This window comes from Ammospiza caudacuta, chromosome 1 (assembly GCF_027887145.1).
Source record: "Ammospiza caudacuta isolate bAmmCau1 chromosome 1, bAmmCau1.pri, whole genome shotgun sequence".
NCBI lineage: Eukaryota > Metazoa > Chordata > Aves > Passeriformes > Passerellidae > Ammospiza > Ammospiza caudacuta.
This window is the reverse complement of record NC_080593.1, coordinates 125,298,817-125,314,663: the sequence shown is the minus strand read 5'-3', so window position 1 is coordinate 125,314,663 and position 15,847 is coordinate 125,298,817. Positions and strand designations below refer to the sequence as shown.

Below are 15,847 nucleotides of genomic sequence, written 5' to 3'. Positions count from 1 at the left end.
ATAAAGTGTTTCACATTATGCCTGCCTTTTAGAGTCTGAATTATTTTCACATGCTCCAATTCTTATATGCATTAACAAATCCTATTCACTTATTTTCTGCTTCCCATGCCTGAGCTGAAAAACATTAGCCAAATCCAGTAAAGCTGCCATCCAACTATTTTAAAACAAGAATACCACAAAAAAAAGGAAGGGTTTATGACTGAATTTCTCTGTAAGGCTACACACTGCAGTTTGTTCTTTCCTACATTTAAAATGCATTTTTGATATCCAGCTATCAACTTTTATGTCTCCTGCTAATGGCACCAGTACCTTATTGTCATGCAAACATATTGTTGTATCGATCCAGCAATGAAAAGGAACCTCATAGGGACACAAGAAATCAGCCCAATTGAAACATAATGAGTAACTGGAAAAAAATATGCTTGGTAAAAAAAGTGGGAAAGAAAAGGGACATAAATATGAAATTATTGCACTATTAAATAGAGTTTCTAAATCCTGCATGTCAGAAATAAATTTTCAGAAGATATAAAAACAGTGTCAAAGAATAAATCAAATATTAAATAGAGTCCATATCTACAGAAGGGGTGTATACAGTAAGATAACTCTGTTTTTGAGGAAAAAGAATGTGACAGAAAATCTTGACTCGTAAGAAACTTAGAAGGAAGCAATTGTTTAACATTACTCACATCATGCATGTCAATTAAAAAGGCGCCCAATTAAACCACTAGGCAACAAATTTTGAGAGAAAACAAAGAGACTTTCTTCCTTACACTCCACATGCTCTGAATCATGCCAAAGGATACTGTGGAGCCTGAGAACAGAAATCAGATCAACCAAACACATGCAGCAAGGACAAGATGTCTCCTGCAATTAAATGTAATAGCGCAAACAATGCTTTGTGCCCAGGGAACTCGTAATCAATGCTGAGCAACAAACACTGGGAGACTGTATCAAAAGATGATTACTCCACCTAATTTAGTCATTACTTCTCAAGAATTCTTTACTGGAATCTTGCCAGCCATCTTATTTTAACAACAGACCTACATTCTTACAAGCTACATTGTAATATGCCACAGAGTTTTTTCTTCTTGAACAACAAGAGGTTTTTGCCCATCCTATAGAACTGGAACTGGCATCTGACAGTCACTATTCTAGTGTGAGCAACTATTTCTTTAATTTATTAGCAACACTAAACTCAAACAATCAATGCCATCTGTCATGTACCCCAGGAAAAAAATATTTCATATTTCATTAAAAATAATCACAAAAAATCCAGAACTACTCATACTACTAGTTATAAGGAGTTTTTGCTAAACTTGAACGAAACATTCTTTTGTTTCTTTTTTTGTTATATATTTTTTTCAGTGTATAATAGTGTTGTCTTGGAATTCACTAGCATCATACAGATATCAAGAACTTTCTGTGCCTCAAGTGGGCACCTTGAGAAAGTTGAAAGTAGCTGAGTCTGTCTGGCCTGACAGCACTTTCACATTTACATCTCAGCAAACTGACCCTTAACGTCAAGAAGTTTTCTTGGTATACCTACAGATAGACATTTTCGAAGGAGAAATACATTTTTACCTTCCCCTTTGAATGGGTTAGAAAACAAAATCCAAGACAAATGTAGAGAGCTGCAGATCAGAAACATTAAGCAGAACTCTAGAAATTGTTTAAAATTAAACCTGAGAACCCAAGTGACTCATGAGATTGAACAAAGAACACGGGAATTGATGGAACATTTACGTACCTAAACTTAATTTAGTGAGTTTAGAAATTACTTTTCTATGGCAAAAAGATATATATATTAGGCTACAGTCTTAGTCAAGGTTAGAGTTTTGCAATTATTTGCTTTCCCTTGCTTTGAAGTGTCAAAGTGCTGTTGAGCTTGTCCCCAAGGAATTCACTTCAGCTGAGCACAAAACTTACAAGTGTATATAATCTGTGTGCTCATGATTTTTGTAGCTCTTAGGGTTGACTAGCTGTCTAATAGGCAGCAGGCATTTCCACAGAACACCTTGTGAAGGATTCAATGACAGCTCACTTGATGAGCATCACAATTTTGACGCTTGTGTGGAGTTTATCTCACTCCTACCTACTAATGACCAAGAAGTTAAGCCAAGATGCTGAACAGGAATCAATTTAAGGCTGCTGCTGAAGTAATAATATCCTTTACCAACATGATCCACAGTATTTTAAGTGAGGTTTCATATGTACTATAAACAGCATCATGGAAGGACCACTAATAAGCATCTGTGCTATTTTAAAACAACAGGTGGTGAGATCGTTTCACCAAAGTTATGTGCTCACCATATGTGTAAGTGGAAATACTGTAGGAGGTAGAAGGCAAATGAGTGAATAGTTAGCAAATATATATATTATATAATATATATAATTATATGGATATATTAAGATCTATATGATCTCATTAAAGCTGCAGCACATTTCACGGACTAGCTAACAGCTGCCAAAATAACTTCAATATACCTTTGAATCTTTTGGAATAGTTGCTAGAACAAAAATGTGACAAAAAGAAGCAGTCAGAGTAAGAGAAACTAAGATTGTATGTTGGCATTAGATCTATTTGCCTCTAATATCTGATGAACCATCAGGACATGAGTGCAGAAAGGGATACAGAACTGTGCAGAGACCAGGCAGTTGCCATAAAGGCAGGTTAAATTCCTCATGAGTCCTGTAAAGCCAAAGAACAGCAATGCCGTCAATTTTTTAATTCATTTTAATAAAGGTTAGAAAACAACTAAATTCTGCTAGAGAGAACTACACCCCAGCTGACATGGAAATTCTTCTACTGCAGCTCTTCCTCATAGTTCATGTTTTATACTTAGTCCAACCAGGGAAAAAGAGCAGAGATACCCAGGAATCCCTTTACAATCACAGAAATTGTGATTAGAATTAGAAATGCAGCATGTCTAAAGTATTTTAGGGAAGACAAAACCCACTATCATATCTTATTAGTTCTACCATAAGAATAAAAGGAAAAATAAAAAGTGTTTTGATCTGGCATTTGGCTGAGAGATTTGCACCAACTGTCCTATGCGAGTCCATTTTGTGTCACTTTCTCCTCCGATATGATTATCTTTTGAGACTGGGATATATACTAGAAACATACAGTTCTTGTACAATCAGATCCTCTCTTTTATAATGTTGTCTTAATAAAGTAATTTTCTCAGAGTAGACAATATTAAGTCTCTGAAAGCTAGTCTCTCTTTAATGACACATCATGAAAGCAATACATATAAACAGATCCATGCTTTTGCTGCTGTTTACATGCAGTTCCCTTCAAGGGAAAAGCTTCAACCAGCTTTCATTTGCAAGAAGCATACATGAACTCTGCATTTCTATCTCTATATTTCATATTAAACTCAGGGCCTCATTATCCAGGTTGTGAAGTGCTGACTTACTTGAATGTGTCAAATTCAAAATAAGATTATCAATACCTGGTTTGTTGCCACCACTAATATACTCTAAATGGATAAAACTCTCAGCTCTCTTTAATGATTGCTACCTTTGCAGTTTAGTGGGCACTCACATTAAGATCCTCTATTGACAGTTAGTCCAATATGGAATCCATCTGCATAGCAGGAGACAAAGTTTCAGTTTGTGCCTGACATTTATTTTCAAAAATCAATTTTTTTCTCTCCCAGAAACATGAGCTATTGCACATGAAGGACATGCATTTTGAAAGTGTGAATGCATTTCTTCTTCAAAATAAAAATGGTATGTTGAAATACTCTTGATTGTTTGCACATGCTAAAGTTTTAAGTTCATTGTGTAATATCTGTTGCCTTTTACCCTGCTCAAGCCTTTTTAAATAGAATTCTTAAATTGGAAAAAATAATCCAACTGAAAGCCTAGTAACAACATAAGTAAAAAATGACCTGCTTGCTCTGACACATGGTTATTTCAGTTAGTTCAAACAGCACTTGATAACACAATTTTTAAAATTCTCATAATAACAGAAAATATATTCAGCTGAAGTGTTTCATCTTAGCCCTCGGAAAGGACCAGAAGTGAAATCAAACCTCTGCAACTTCAAGTGCATTCAAGGTCACTGGGTTTTCCAGTTTGTTCTACTAAGGAAACAAGCCTTTTGCAAACATACCCATCTGGTCCCCACTAATAAAATTGGGTAAATGAGCCTGCTGGTTCAAAGGCTGACAGCAGCCTAGAAACCTCAAAGACAATTAAGCTCTTACATATCTGAAGAACAAACCCAGATGAAGTATTCCAAAATAGGAGAACCTCTGAGGAAAAAGACAACTAAATCTCAGCTGCTCCCCAGTCTGTCTGGCACCAACCAGCTGGCCAACTAGGCTGTTCTTCCAGCCAGTGGTGCTGCTGCCCCAAAACAGCCGCAATAAAGATGCTCTCCTTTGGCTGGCAGAAGTATGGAAAGTTACAGTAACAGAAGGAGCAAGAGTTCTGGGAAAGAAATCTGTAGGCAGTGGATTTACACCAGTTATACCACTGAACTATACTCACATTGATAATTAGATGTACTTTTTCTTCTATGGCCACACACGCATTACACCACCTGCCTTTAGAGTACACAAGATAAAAGCAATTCAAGTTTGCAGCGGGGCTCTTGATCAACCACTGTTTCATCTCTGCTACCATATTTTTAAAAATAAAGTTATTTTTTTGAGAATGAAGAGTCTTGAGAAATTAGGTTTGCCAGGAAGCATGAAGAGGTAAATTTGCTGTGATAACATTGTGCCAACATTAGTGAGTAGTCATACTACACCGAGCTTGTAACAACTGCCTGGGGGGCCATTATTTGATTTCTTCACTCCGGTGAAGAAACTAGCATCTGAACTCAGCTACATGGTTTCTTTTTCCAACTAAATGCAACTAGAGAAGAACACAGCAGCTCTGAAACTGTCAGCCATGCTTAATTCTAGAAAGGAAAAAGCAACAGAAATGTCCTAACCAATGCTTCAAAGTTTTTACAGGGACAAAATAAATGTGTGGTCGATGAATGACACAGGTTTGACAAAACTTTGTTGCTTTTTTTCCTAGTATACATTGCATGTGCCACGACTTACTTAAAGCTTATACAGGATCATAGTTAATGACCATGCTTTGGAGAAAAGATTTGTCTGTTGGACTGATTTCTGACTCTGCAGTTCATCACTCGCTCTTTGTTTCAGCCTTGTGAAAGCTCAATTGGTTTTTTTATACACATTTTCTGTCTCTGTAGCTGTCATTTGCCTTCTGCATACCCAGCAACAGTACAGACTGCATTTAAATATCTTCCCAGAAACAATGACAACAAATAAAGCAACTCCCTGTTACGTCCCTAAGGATTAATTGTGTCACTCTAGCACCATGACCAGAGGCTTCAACCACAACCGTCTGAGCTCCTGTGAACCCTTGGGTAACAGGATCCTCGAAGATGAACATACAGGTAAATAGACATTGAATAAAATAACCTTCAGCTTCCAGTATCCTGCTTTCTTTTCATTCAGAACAGATTAATTCCCAACTCTTTACTTCCCAGAGACACAGTAATTTCTTCCATTTCCAAACCACACAGAGCCATTAACTGTTGCATACGCAGATAGTGCCTATTCTAATGAGCTATCTCTGCACGCCAACCTCCTGTATTGCTATACCGGCTTTAGGGCAAGTTTTCTTTTTAAAAGCAGAACAAACAAAAACTAAAAACAAACCAATCAACAAAAAATAAAACCAAAACAACCCAACAAAAACCACCAGTGTATCAGGCACAGAAATAGGTCAGGCAAATTTTTTTACCTTCTCAATTCCAAAATAACGTTCATTTGATGTTAAGACCTATCTACGCACCACAATGTGCAATGTTAACGGCCAAGCTACAATATGCATACGTTCATTTTTCCGCTTCTACAGGTGATTTGATAGAACAGCAATTCACTAATTCTTCCATTAACAAACAAATGCATTTGAATTTTGCTGCTATTTTGTTTGTCGGGAACCTTAGGCTAGATACAAATGAATAACGGGAAAAAACACGCAAGTCTTGGAAAAAGACGACAGAATCCATTTTGGTGTAAGAGCCGGTTCCCCAACTTCTACGCTCTTTAGTTTCCTGTGTAGCGACTTCCAAAGCCAGGAATGTGCATGAAATGACATCTTTTTTTTGCTTCTGTTCCCCTGAAGCCCTTCTGCCCTAAGATGTCTTCCCCGTCCCTTGAGGAACGCCGGGGCAGCGCGGGGCGCATTCCCGCACCTGTCGCAGCCCTGCTGCTCCCGCCCCCGTCCTGGGCTACGCCACCGACAGGGTGCCCCGACACGGGCACGGAGAGCAGCCCGAGCGGGGGCTGGCACCGAGCCACCGCACATCCTGGCCATGGAAGATAAAACGCACCACTGTGGCGCTTCAGAGAGCGCAGCCTTGCCGCTTTTGGAGGGAACCGCGGCAGAAAAGAGGACAGGGAAAGAGAAGGAAGCTACTAGCCCCAGCACCGCTCCAGGGCGGCCGGCAGAACCGGAGCGGGGGGCTCGCAGCGGCAGCGCCGCGCTCCCCCGGCCGGGCAGCGCCGCAGCGCTCGCCCCCGCACTCGGCAGCTCCCGCTCACCTTTCAGCGACCGGCTCAGCGCATCTTCCTCCCTCCCTCCTTCTCTCCCGCAGCGGCTGCTGGTGGCGGCCCGGAGCCCCCGGGCTCGGCGGGTGCCCAGCGCTGTTCCTCCCTCAGCCGGCGGCAGCTCCCGCTGTCACTTCACCCCCACATCCCGCCGCCGGCGGCGGCAGCTGCTGCTCCTAAATTCACGGCGCTCCGGCGGCATGAAGTCATCCTCCCCGCCCCCTCCGCGGGCCGCCGCACTCCGCTCCCGCCGCGGAGGGGGAGACGGCCCCGCCGTCCGGCGGTCCGAGCCCCGCGGGGCCCTGGCCCTCCACCCGCCCCGGAGGGTCCGCCGCTCCCGCGGGAGCACCCGTGCCCGACTGCCCGGGAGCCTGCGAGGGGCGGTACCGTCTCCCGGGTGCGGTGGCGGTCCGGGGGACCCTCCCCAGGCACGGCGGCGGGATGGGCCGCTCCGCCCCGCGCCTGCCGTGCCCTCCCGGGACTCCCCTCCGCGGCAGCGGGCAGCGCGGCGCTCCCGCCCGGCTGTGGGGCTGCGCGCCCCGCTCCGGCCCCGGTGTCGGCACCGCCCGGCGTGTGGGGCTGCGCGCCCCGCTCCGGCCCCGGTGTCGGCACCGCCCGGCCGTGCCGCGCTGAGCGGCGGGGAACGCGAGGGGGCAGCTACCGCCGCGCTGCAAGGCCGGAGCCAAGGGAGAGCGTCCCGGGGCAGAGCTCTCTGTGTATCTGGGTCTCGCCGTTTGAAGGAAAAGGCGCTGTAATCGCTCGGGCTCGTGGGTGGGCTCCCTGTTCCCACTCTCACCTCCCGGCCTCAGGACGCCCAAGCGCTCCAGACTCGTGCCCTAAAAAATGCAGCGCTTCCTGGGACGCAGGAGAGCTCCCCTGGCAGTGGCTCCTGCTCTGTGCCTGGCAGGGGGAGCAGGGGACAGGCACTGTGCTGTGCTCAAGGTCACCTGGGCAAACTTCCCCCTTACCAAGGGCGTCCTGATATTTCTGAGACCCAGCAGTAGGCAGCATGTCTATTTTTGTTACTTACAGAGAGCTGTGCACATACTGAGTGACCGACAGGCTTGTAAGGAAGGCCGGATTCCTATCACAGTTTACAATTCCATGACCCATCCCATGTGCACAACAAGCCCAGCTATGTTGGTGCATAAATGACACCAGGCAGTGTAGTGTGGATGTCACCAAATGCATGTCAGCAGTGCATGCCAAATCATTGTAGTCTGAGAGCTCTTCATATCTTACCAGCAAGGCAGGGTTGTGTCTCGTCGAGAGAAGCTGTGCTGGATGAGCTCCCAGGAAAAACAAACACAGGAGTTTCCCAGGTGCTGCACCTGCTCAGTTAACCCAGTGGTCAAGTGGTGCCTCAGCAAGGTTTAGGAGTGGACTCGTGCTGGAAATGTTGACGATCTCCATTTTGGTAAGGTCTGAAACATGAAGAGCTGCTTCAGTGGCCTGGGTATAGGTAGGAAGCTTGTCTGTAGTGGTAACGGAAAACAGCAAAGAGAAATCTCATTAAGGTAAAGTTCTTAGTCTGTCAGATAAAATATAAAAGCTCTGAACCTCAGTTCCCTTTTGGAAATTCATTGTCTTTTTTTTAAGGTGGTTATGGTATGGCTTTTCACCTGTGCAGTTCTACAGTTGCTCTATTTTGGGCTGCTCCTGTTTACTCCCTGCCTTGAACCTCTTCTGTTGATTGGCATTGCAGACCTAAATGTGCAGCGCCGGCAGCATCTCAGCAGTGTTACTTAATCTCAGTTGACAGTGTGTTAGCTGCTGACAGTGTGTTTGGAGGCTCATCTCCACATGCACAGAGGAGTTGAGGGGCACTTGGGCAGGTGGGGGACCCAGGTCAGGCAAAGGGAGCCCATTCCCAGCCCCTCCCAGGGAAGCCTCAGTTCCCATGGAGGCGGGGGACACACCCAGCACTCAACCAAAATCTTCTGTGTGGGTGTTACTGCCTGGGGTTACGCGACACGCTGTGGAATGGATAATGGAGCGTTTTGGGATTAAGATTTATGAGATGTTTAGGGCAAGAACCAAAGATGGGGAAAGGAAGGGATCAAGGTGATATGGGAATGAGCACATGTGAGAACGTATGGGATGAGGAGGTAAATAGGGCTATTCTGGGGTAAACAAATTGCTGGTCAGACTGCTTGTCTGGCTATGCCCTGCACCTGATCAGTGCAGTCTCTCCTAGACTAGACTGTGTTTCTAAACCTTACTGTGTGAGAGGTCTCCCTGTGCTATATGTGTGCCGCTGCATGGGTGTAAGTGCCAGCAGCAGGAGTCGCACCTCGGGTTACAGGGACTCATGCCAGAGAGGAGGGCTGGATTTCACCGTTCATGCCATCTGTGTTTGAGTGAGTGCTTCTGTCTATGTTGATCTGTGTGGTTGGCCTTGGGCTTATTTATATATATATATATTTGTGTGTACATACTTTCTCTGTGTGTATGGCTGTTAGGAATATGTGTTCAGACTTGCTGCTTACTAGGCCTAGGAAAACGTTGCTATGGCAGCCTCCCTTCTATTGGACTATATTGTTCAGCAACTCAATGCAATTCACTAAATGATTAGCATACTAGAAAATCCTAGATCTGTGCAAAAGCAGGAATTATTAGTATTTAATTTTTATTATTTCCTTGGTAGCAGTAAATTCCATAGTGAAGAGAAGCAAAATGCTCTTGGCCCAAGGGTTTTAATTAGTATTATTCAATATACATGAGTGCGAAAACAAGGCAAAGAGGGAGACACCTATAGGATTTTATTTTAGTAGAAAAAACACATAGATATTCATCATTTAGCAACATTCAAAAGCCTCTTTTAGTCAGAGGATATAATCTTTGATTTAGCAATCATGGGTTCAAACAGTTTAAAATGAATGTCAATATAAATTGATTGAAATGTAAGCATTTCAGCTTTAAAAAGTATGCTGTAGGGAAAATAAAAGGAAATAAAGAGCTCTCATGAATATCTGAATATGGGGAAAGTCTGGAAATGTCTAGTAAGTGAGAAGATTGTATAAGGAAGACTGTTTGTTTACAAAGGGAGTGACTTCAAAGAGGATTACAGAAGTGTTAGGAGAAAATTGTGTCTTAGAGGTTAGAAACAGCAAGGATGAGTTTTTTCAACATTCAAATTGAATTAGATTGTTAAAATAAATAATAAACAGCAAAAGGTGCATTGTAAAAATGTAAAGAAATCATGAAATGAAGTTGAGCTCTTTATTTAAGTGAGAAAGGGGTGAAAAATCAAGGCTCTCTTACTCAAACTGAGTACTGGCTTTCCTGATAATTGCTGACTGGAGTAAAAGGTGAAGCAAAAGAAAAACAATGAAGGGGAATAAATGAATCTATAGAAATGGATGTTACTATTTTCACAGGGAGATTAAAATCAAGAGTTGTTCAAGTCAGAGGAATAAAGCTTCATCTAAATTTGTGAAGTCAGAGGTGCTGCCCCATTCTTGGAGATTGTCAGGTAGTACCAGTATTTATGAAATAAAAAGAGACACAGGAATTTACAGTTACATGGCTTAATTGGTGATAGCATGCAACACCACAGCCAGTAGTACAAGAACGTAAGAGACAAGGACCACTGCACACAGGCTTCTTTAAACTTTATACTCCTGAAACCAGAGAAAATTGGTTGTACTGAGTATAAAAAAAGAACTCTAATCTCCCATGCACTTTTATTTGTGCCTAAATAGCCTACTTCTTATGGACCTGCTTGTGTGGCAATTATTTATGGTAAGTTATATTCATGTCTTCCAAAATTCAGATTCTTTGGGAGTTTCTGCAGTGCAAGCCAATGTGCTGTTTCCTGAAGAGCAATAGAATATACTGCCAGTGTTATAAACAGCTATTTTAACTGTTATAACCAGATTTTTTGTCACTTTGCCAGAAGCTTTTTGTTTCCTTTTAATATTAAACTGAGTACTAATGTACACTTTAATAATAGGGTTTTTCTGAATATCCTCAGACTGCATTTAAATAAAAGCAAGACAATGAAAAAGCAGTTATTATGAATTTTTGCATTTTTTAACAGATGTAGGAAAAAATTTTACATAAATATTCAAAAAATGATTGAAAAAAATTGTCTCATGTCAACAGCAGTGTAGCTTAAGATACTGAGCATTATTTTATGGTTCCCATGGAGAATATAGTATAGTAGAGTACAGTAATATTCATACTGGATATCAAAACAGTCTTATTCATGTTGAAATATAATATAGGAGTGCACCATAAGAACCCTTAGTTACACCCCTTAATAAGTTAATATCCAGCTGATCCATCTGTTTATTTGAATTAATTTCAGGTCCCACAAATAAAATTATGCACAAAATAAAAATTGCTATAGGCTTTCTACTGAGAAAAGACAGTATTTAAAAATCTTGATATTATAAGCATGGTGTCTGCAGATATTTTTTAAAAGCAAATAGATTAAGCTGTTTTTCCATGACCAGTTTCACTTACTCTTCTTTATTTATTTTTTCTTTCCATTATGGCTTTATAAGCAGTTGAGTAAATTGAGTAAGTTAACACATTTTTTTTCAATTGGTTGGGGTGTAATATATATGCCAAAAACAGTGACTCAAAAGTACTGTGATGAAGAAGAATATTGCAAGATGAACTGCAATGTCAGTAATACTCAAATAGACTTCTTTATAACTGAATCATTATCAAGAAAACATTTTTAAAGGAGCTCTCTATTTCTCCAATAATTTCCAAACCATTTGTAAGGGAATAATTTTTAAAGTAAATTCTGGTTGATCATTTAACAGCTAATAAAAGAATATGAATTAAAAAGCATTCAGTATATTATTTTCTAATTCTCAGCAATAGTAAATTTAAAGTAATATGATCTGGTTGTACGTAGTTTAGAATAACCAAATTCTGGATGCAGTCAGTCTCTGCCAATGTTTCTCAGTATCCTCCTCTTAATGCTAGTTGCTTATTTTCTTAGACTCAAACTTTCAAGGCAGGGACTGTCAAAGATTCGGTTTGTACAACATTGTTAGGCATGAGCAAAATCCATTGATAATAATTTATGGCACTTGACAATACTGTGAACTTTTGACTTGGATGCACAGGGCTCAGCTGCACCCTAAGTTACAAGTTTCTTCAGCTGACAGCAATGGTAGCTGTGTGTGCACAGGGGCAGAGCCTGGCCCTTGGCCTCCTTGATGTCTGTAGGAACAGATGTGTTCTCCTTTCTTTTCTCTTGGGGCTTCCAGCATTCTCTTATTACAAAGCAGTCTGAATTTCTTAATGCTTTAAATTGAAACCAAACCTGCTTGGGTTTTCTAATTTTCCACTGTCAGCTTCATTGCTTGCCTATATGTTCTCTGAAGTTGGTAGGAATAATAGTCCCATCATAGCATTTTCTATGCTTAAAAATACATTACTAGAATTGTAGTATAAAGCATCCCTCCAAGTGGGAAAAATAACTTTTAACAAAATAATGTTGCTGTAATGCATATGCCATAAGGGGAGAAATTAAGACATTAATCAATCTCAATCCTGGTATTAGCTACAATATTTTCTGAGTTCTTGACTTGTCAGCCTCTGCTTTCTCACATTTTTTGAAGTAGTATGTGAAATCTGTGATTTTTTTAAAGAAAAAAAAAATAGTGTCATGACAATTCTGATACCTACATAGATCTTCAATATGTTAACTTCCGTGAATGGATATCTAGTGACCTGGTGTAAAGTTGTCCTTGCCCTTGACAGGGGGTGTGGATTAGGTGATCTATAAAGGCCCATTCTAACAAAAAAAATTCTATGATTCTATGATATTAAAGTAAGATGTAGTACTTTAACTTTTGCTTCCATAACTGTTTGTCAACAGTACAAAAACAAAAATGGGAGAATCCTGACATTTGTTGTTCATGTCCTCTTCTAACTCTGTCTTTGCATCCTACTGGATCTTCAACCTAATTCCCATCTGCAGGTTTCTTATATCAGCCTATTTCTTTGACTGTTTAATACAAATTTAAATTCTGTAGCATTTTAATCCTGATTTCAGATTTCTTCTCTTCCCTGTTTGTTTTGGTGGAGGAACCCATTTAAGATGGGTCCATGAGTCCAGGTGCGTATTGTTATGTAAAAGATTGTCTTCTCTTCATTTACTATGCAGCAGAGAGCCTCTTGCAACACATATCTTTAACTAAAAAGAAGAAAAATAAGAAGATTGCTACCAAAATTTGCAGTGCACAACAAGGAAGAGAGGCAAAGACCATGAGAGCTGCCAAAACTCGGTGCCTTTGCAGATGCAGAAAATTTGACAGCAAAAATGTGTCACAGTGCTTCTGTATATCTTTATTATTATTCTCTGCCAAAACAATAAAAACCAGCCAAGAAACATGAGAATCCTGTCCATCTGACCAAAGAAAATATATATTTTCCTAATTCCAGATCTAGCACATCCCATTTCGCAGTAATGTCTCAGCACCCATAAACTTTGCCTAAAGCAATTTCTAAAACTGAGGACTGCTTGTTTTCATTCTGTATGTTAGGTTTGCTTCCCATTTCCCTTTCTGTATCCCTTACTGTTTAATATTCTTGGGCAAAAAAAATCAGTTCAGAATTAAATAAAAAACCCAATGATTTTGGATGGTAACTAATCTTAGTTGGCTAAATGAAAGAAGCTTGTGGGTTGCTTGTAGTTTTTCAAATGTTGGTGAGTAGGTGGCATTTAAACATATCCAGTTCTCCTGGGTTTCAAGGCATTTATAGTTCTCAGTTGATTCTTTGGGTACCATCTTTTGAAACTTTTGATTAGGTCTGTCCTCCTGCCTTTTCTTGTACAAGGGTAATTTTCCTGACTTTAGTGCAGTCAGGACAAAATTGGACATGTGGAGTTCAAGATTTTATCAGTTAAGTCAGCTGCCTGTTTTCTAAGAAATCTTCTCTCAGTTGTACAGGTGTGTATGTTTTGTGATTTTTTTTCTTCCCTATAGACTAAAAAGAAGAAAATTCATTAATAATTGCCGTGCCAAAAGCTGTGTTTGATGGCTTTGCTAAAGCAGTTGGGGTGTTGGAGCTTTCTTCTTAAAAATAAATTTCCCAAACCAAGTGTTATTGTATCAGTGCTAGCGAATATTCTTTTCCAAAACATAATTGTATAAAAACTAATTGACTTGTGTCGCAGACATTTCTCCACAGAAATCCTTTCTTTCGGATTTCTGTGTCTTCGGGAGGCCAGAGGCCTCCGAAGACAAGGTAAACAATTATTACCAGCTGCTGGGGAATGCAACAGGGGCACCTATTTTGATTGGTGATTGGTTCATTTTTTATGTTTATAATTAAGGGCCAATCACCAGTGCAAGCCAGGGGACTGAGTCCTTGGCCACAGCTTTGTTGTGGATTCTTTTCTATCTCTTCCTAGCCTAGCCTAGCTGCTCTGCAAAACCTCTCTCCTTATTCTTTCTAGTATAACTATAATGTATTATATCTTATATTAATAAATTCAGCCTTCTGATTCAAGAAACAAGATTCACCGTCTCTCTCACCAGCCGCGTCCACTCAGGCGCGGTAATAGACTTGTAATTTGTTTTGGTTTAATTTTGTTATTTCATTTCTGAGTGTGTGTTAGAGAATTCTGTAACTGCTACTTGTGCCTGCCCACTCACAAGCTTGATGCCTATACAGAAATCCCACTTTCAAATCACTCTTCTGTTATGATCGTGGATTTCTTTGAGTCTGTTTATGTTCCTAGAGCAAACTGTGTCAGACATGAAAGAGAAGAAAGAACAGTTTTTGGAGACTACTTTCTCAACAGTGGGCTAGTGGGACATTGTTTTGTGTTATGAGGGGGAAAACAGATGCTGGAAAAGTAGACCATTTCAGCAAGAGCTGTATGGAAGATACAACAGTCACAAAATTCTTCTGCAAGGACATTTTTTTCCAGTCAAGACAGAAAGAAAGGATTACCAAGGAACAATTTGTAAGAGAAGTAGTAGGTGTTTTAATGAGCTCAGATATTAGTATTGTGATAAACAGGGGAATAAAATGTTACTATCAGTGGAGCATTGACATTTTATAATGCGTGGAATTTCATTGTACTTGTAGAGCGATGAACACTCAGACAGATAAAATTATATGAAATGTCCCTTGGATCCAATGGTAATATCAAATTGCATAATATGGGAGCAGGAGAGCATGCTCCACCTGAGAACTGCTGCTGGACAGTGTATGCCAGCTATCTCAAGGCAATAAAAGATTATTAAGTGGATAAGTAGCTGACTAGCAGACTTGTAACTTTCAATTTGTAGGGCAAATATTTTTTTTCCTAATCTGACCTCTGATGCTGATGCCCAAAGATATAGTTTTATTCACTTCAGTTTTATGAGCAACAACAATTTTTATCATCCTTTGCATATGAAACTACAGATGTAGGAATGCACAGAAATGCATGCTGCAATCAAAGTTATGGGATGGAAAGTTCATTGTTGTAACAATGTTATGACTTTGTAGGGCATGTGGCATAGCCAAAAAAAAGGATATTGTGGTAATTCATAAGAACATAAATGAGATTTCTGGTTGCATAGCAAAATAGAAAACTGAAACCTGAAGCACATTTTAGAAATGTTTTGAAGACAGATCATGGCTGAAATAAAATCTGAAAGGACAGCAGAAGAAGAGTAAGGACACAACTCAGAGAAGGCGAAGACAGGAGCTAAGAAAACTAATTTGAAGGCCGCCCTAAAAGAAGTGGGAAGAGACCAAGGATGCTGTTTCACACAAATGAAGGAAGAACAAGATTCCACAGTAAACAAGTTAAAAATCAGTGGGAATAAGGTAGTGCTCCTGGTTCTGATATTTTGGTAGAATGGTGGTAGGAAAGAGGAGAAGCTTGTTTTTTCTTGCTTTTCCCCTCCTTCCCCCTGTAAAAATTTCCTTCTTTTGGTTTCTTAATATAGCTACTGCATAAATACTGTCCATTTTTTTAGTTTTCTCTAGAATATGAGTGGATATATTGCTCTATATTGCAGCGCTTTCCAGCTGAAAATTGTCCTTATATAGAGACTATTTTTGCAATTATTTATATTTCAAATGTCTCTAAGAGACTTTTTATTATGATCTTCCATTTAATTATTGTAAAAACCCTTTTCTAAGTGAAAACTACATCCAAAATGTAACATACTTACGTAGTACGGGCTTGATGATCTTATGAAATGTAAATATAATTATCAAGGAGTAAGACCTTAAAGAAAATCCTTTTACAAACAACCACAACAACATTTCTGTGTCTTAAGTGTTTGATG

At 40.3% G+C, this 15,847-nt stretch overlaps 1 protein-coding gene across 1 annotated transcript in view; it reads right to left on the bottom strand.

The window, feature by feature from the left end:
• Positions 1–6,799, bottom strand: part of PKIA (cAMP-dependent protein kinase inhibitor alpha) — a 43,501-nt gene extending 36,702 nt beyond the window's left edge. Inside the window, exon 1 of the mRNA XM_058803457.1 lies at positions 6,579–6,799. The gene's annotated coding sequence lies outside the window, so the exon portion shown is untranslated. The remainder of the gene's footprint in view (positions 1–6,578) is intronic.
• Between the last annotated feature and the right edge of the window lie 9,048 nt (positions 6,800–15,847).